General features: G+C 33.5%; 1 non-coding gene across 1 annotated transcript; it reads right to left on the bottom strand.

Annotated features, from left to right (window-relative positions):
• Positions 1–1342: 1342 nt before the first annotated feature.
• On the bottom strand, positions 1343–1444 carry LOC114209029 (U6 spliceosomal RNA). The gene has a single exon (XR_003609221.1). It is a non-coding gene; the product is annotated as a U6 spliceosomal RNA (small nuclear RNA).
• Positions 1445–5162: the final 3718 nt, after the last annotated feature.

The following is a 5162-nucleotide window of genomic DNA, read 5'->3' as shown; positions in this document are numbered from 1 at the left end:
AGTGGATAAATCCTCTTTTAAAACAATTTTATGGGAAAATATGAAAAAAAATTCCTTAAAGATGTTAAGATGCAGAAGATGTGATCTGCTCTTTCTCTTTGAGAGAATGTGTCTAAAGAAATTAGCAGAACAAGCAGAATGTGCCCGGTAACATCAGTAACCTAATCACACAGACGATCTTAACGTGATATGACCCAGGGGGATGGCACAGGAGATAAAATACCATGTATCTTCATTATAATTTTGACACATGAGGTGAAATGAAAGAATTAAAAAGAAACCCAGTTGTCTGAGAAGCACAGTTTTGTTCTGACCATGAAAGAAATATAATCCACAGAGGAAATTTACATTGAATTAACAATTTGAGTAAGTCAAACCTGATACCTTATGCCATTAGGACAAAGGGTAGACAATGATCACTAGAAAAACTTTAAAACACAGTATTTTGTATTCTCTGATGCTTCTGATCCTAAGAAGTAATGATTATGTAAAATGCATTTGATAACAAATATTCATAAATAACATTGTAGTGTAATTAGGTACCCCTAGACTCTAAGTTCCATTATCCCAATGAGCAACAGATTTTTGTGTGATTTCTTGCTTAAAAGTAGGTCAAAGAATGTCTGAGAGGCCACCCTTTAGGCCAGTGTCTACAATAAATGTTTCTAACTGCACTCTTAAATTTTGTCAGTCACCTGAAAAAATTGTATTATACTTCTCGCAAGTAGGGCTGGCCAAGTGAGTAAAAATAGCTCAAGCACTTCTTAGCAGTCAAAACATACCACTCAAAATCCATGCCACAAATGATGTTCTTAGACAAAGCTCAGCCCAGTATAACAGACCACAAAATTCACTATTCCAAAATCAATTGCATTGGAGAACAAAGAAAGAAAGGAAAGAAAAAAGCAGAGATAAATGTTACATTGATCTCTAAAACTGAGTTTTTTTTAAAAAATTACTATTCAATGAACACATTGAACTAATAAAAAATATCCCTTAGGAGTTAATCATAAAAATCAGGGCGCCTGGGTGGCTCAGATGGTTGAGCGTCTGCTTTCGGCTCAGGTCATGATCCCAGGGTCCTGGGATCGAGTTCCGCATCGGGCTCCCTGCTCCTTGGGAGCCTGCTCCTCCCTCTGCTTCTTTCTCTCTCTCTCTCCCTCTCTTCTCTCTCTCCCTCTGTCTCTCATGAATAAATAAATAAAAAATTTTAAAAAAATAATAAAAAAATAAAAAAAGGAGTTAATCATAAAAATCAATTTTTATCTATTGAATTTTCTCATGGCATAGTGGTTTCAAAACATTTAGAGGTGCAGAAAACATTGCTCTTTTAAAAAATTTTTTTAAATATGAACGCTTCACAAATTTGCATGTGATCCTTGCACAAGGGTCATGCTAATCTCTTTCATTCCAATTTTAGTATTTGTACTGCCAAACCGAGCATAATATTCTCTTTGTAATAGAAATCTTGCTTTTTCTATATACTGTTGTGGAAATACTAAAAAAAAAAAAACTTGTAGAAAATTTTTGATGTATAATTTAACGTTCTTAATTTTTATTTTACTCATGTTAGCAGATAGAAAAAGTTGACCACCAAATGAGTTGAGCTTTCAATACATACTAGAAATTGATTCCCTAAGTAAAGTCTTTATTGGTAACTTTCAGTTTGATATATTATTTTAAAGACCGAAGACTGCTATATAGAAGGATAGGACACATACATTTAATATACAGCAAGCCAAGGTATTCTGGCAGAAAGAGACTAATATGAGTCACTAATATACATATTAATTATTAGATAGTTTACAAGGAGGTAATGCCATCTACTTTATGAGTAGGTTAAAAAGTATATTCTTGGGTTTCAAAAATATGAGCAATAGGTATTGAACAGCATGTTTACTTAGCAGAGCAAACATAGAAAGATTCAAGTTATATTACTAAATGTATTATTGTTAAGCATCTTAAAATTGAGATGTTGCCCAATATTCTAAAATAGCAAAATGTAAGAAAGTAAAAGACTTATTATTCAAATGATAATAGTGCTAAATTTTTAGAAGGATATAGAATTTATTAATGCTTTAGTGTCCTCATAAATAAAGTATGTATTTGATATACTTTGCTCTACAAATATTTCCTAATGGATACAGAGATACCAAGGCTTTACTTTGCACAATCTTTCATAATAATTCCTAAAATAAGACATCCCAACTCATTTTTGAGCTGGCAAATAACAGGTAATATTTGATTTAAAAAAAAGTGTGTGGGAGGTGGGGGGGAAGCTGATACCAAAAATGGCAGCTTACTTGGAGCACTTGTATTATTTTAAATACTATTTAGTATGAGTGAACAATTCCTGTTTCTAAAAACCATACATCTATTCCACAAGCTAAAAAATAACATCTGTATTATACTTGACACAACATACTTGGTGTTCACATACATGTAACTTAATCTCTCATAAAAACCTCTTAATTGTACCAATAAATCTCTCTCTTAAGTCAATTCACTTCTCCAATTCTACCACCACAAATCTTAATCAAGTGACCTAATTCAAATTTCATCTGAACTACTGAATGACTTCATAAAGGACCTCCACAAATTTACTTTTTCCTCTTCATCTTGATAAATTAAAATCTATAAAAAAAATCAACACTCAGACTAAAAACTACTAGTCTTTATATCACCTATAAGGTCTACATTCTGTCATGCTCATTTTTGTCACAGGAATATTTTACATGCCATTTTGGTGTGGGATTTCATCTGTTTCATTACTCATTTCCATGAGCTTGAAAGATTATCAAGCATATGCCAAAACTCAAGAAATGTTTTCTGAAAGAATAAACATCGGGTGAACTTAGAACACAAATCAACGAAATTGAGCACAGAAAATCAATAGAGACAAAACCAAAAGCTGGTTCTTTGAAAAGATCAGTAAAATCTGTAAGCCTCTAGCCAGGGTAACTCAGAAAAACAGATAGTTCACAATTACTAATATCAGTAATGAAAGAAAAAACATCACAAAATATCCCATGGACATTAAAAGAATAAAGAAATACTATGAACAACTCTATGACTATAAATTTAGTAACTTAGATGAAATGGAACAATTCCTTGAAAGACAGAATTAGCCAAAATTCACCCAAGAAGAAACAGACAATCTGAATAGGCCTGAACAAATCTTTTACAAGCTTTTTCTTTTCTTCCTTTTTTTTTCATTTTTTAAAAATTTTTATTGTTATGTTAATCACCATATATTACATCATTTGTTTTTGATGTAGTATTCCATGATTCATTGTTTGTTCATAACACCCAGTGTTCCATGCAGAATGTGCCCTCTTTAGTACCCATCACCAGGCTAACCCATCCCCCCACCCCCTTCCCCTCTAGAACCCTCAGTTTGTTTTTCAGAGTCCATCATCTCTCATGGTTCATCTCCCCCTCTGATTCACCCCCTTCATTTCTCCCTTCCTACTATCTTCTTTTTTTTTTTTTTTAACATATAATGTATTATTTGTTTCAGAGGTACAGGTCTGTGATTCAACAGTCTTACACAATTCACAGCACTCACCATAGCACATAACCTCCCCAATGTCTATCACCCAGCCACCCAGTCCTTACACCCCCCACCACTCCTAATCTATTAAACAAATTGAATAAACAGTAAGTAAACTTCTAAAGTAGAAAGCACGAGGCCCAGATGAGTTCACTGGTGAATTTTATCAGAAATTTAAGGAAGAAATTATACCAATTCTCTACAATTTCTTCCAGAAAGATAGAAGGAAAAGGAATTTTTTTTTTACTATGTTAGTCACCATACATTACATCATTAGTTTTTTGATGTAGTGATCCACGATTCATTGTTTTCATATAACACCCAGTGCTCTATGCAGTACCCTCCTTAATACCCATCACTGGGCTTTCCTAACTCATTTTATAAGACCAGAATTACTGTGACACCAAAACCAGACAAATATATTACAAGAAAACTACAGACCAGTATCTCTCATGAACACATATACAAGTTTCTCAACAAAATATTAGCAAATCAAATCCAACAATGTATGAAGAATTATATACCATGGCCAAGTGGGATTTAAATGAATCTAGACACAATCTTACATTCTTCACAAAAACTAACTCAGAATGGATCACAGACCTAAATACAACATGTCAAACTATATGACTATTAAAAGATAACATAGGAGAAAACCTACCTAAATGACTTTAGGTATTTTTATTTATTAATTTTTTCTAAAGGCTCACTCTTTTTTTTTTAGATTTTAATTTATTTATTTGACAGAGAGAGACACAGCGAGAGAGGGAACACAAGCAGGGGGATGGGAGAGGGAGAAGCAGGTTTCCCCCTGAGCAGGGAACCCGATGCGGGGCTCCATCCCAGGACCCTGGGATCATGACCTGAGCTGAAATCAGACGCTTAACTGACTGAGCCACCCAGGCACCCCTAGGTATTTTTAGATACAACACAAAAGGTATGATCCAGAAAAGAAATAATTGATATACTGGACATCATTAAAATTAAAAACTCTTCTGTAAAAGAGAGAATTAAAAGAAAAGTCACAGACCAGAAGAAAATATTTGAAAAAACATCTGATTAAGCACTATAATCCAATATATACAAAGAACTCTTAAAACTCATCCATGAGAAAACAAACAACCCAGTCATGTTCACTGCAGCATTATTCACAATAGCTAAGACATAAATAATTTAAGTGTCTGATGATGTGTGAATGGATAAAGAAATTGTAGTTATGCACACACATAGACAAGCATTGGGATATTATTCAGCCTTAAAAATGAAAATGATCTTGCCATTGACAATAACATGGATGAACCTGGAGAATATTTTTCTAACTGAAATAAGTCAGACACATTAAGAATAATACCACACGAATTCACCTATATCCAGAATCTAACAAACTCATATTCATAGAAACCAAGCAAAACACTGATTAGTAGGGATGGGGGGTGGGGGAACAGGGACATGTTGGTCAAAAGGTACAAAGTTGCTATTATGTAGGACAAATAAGTTCTAGACATCTAGGGCACAGCATGGATAACTATAGTTAATAATACTGAATGGTATACTGGAAATTTGCTAGAATTAGATTTCAGATGTTCTTACCACACACAAAAAAAGTAAC

The sequence above is a fragment of the Eumetopias jubatus genome, unplaced genomic scaffold (genome assembly GCF_037043125.1).
Source record: "Eumetopias jubatus isolate StellerSeaLion01/CBP00866 unplaced genomic scaffold, mEumJub1_p1.0 scaffold_7, whole genome shotgun sequence".
Lineage (NCBI taxonomy): Eukaryota > Metazoa > Chordata > Mammalia > Carnivora > Otariidae > Eumetopias > Eumetopias jubatus.
Note: the sequence above shows the minus strand (reverse complement) of the source record. Positions and strands in the feature narration are given on the sequence as shown.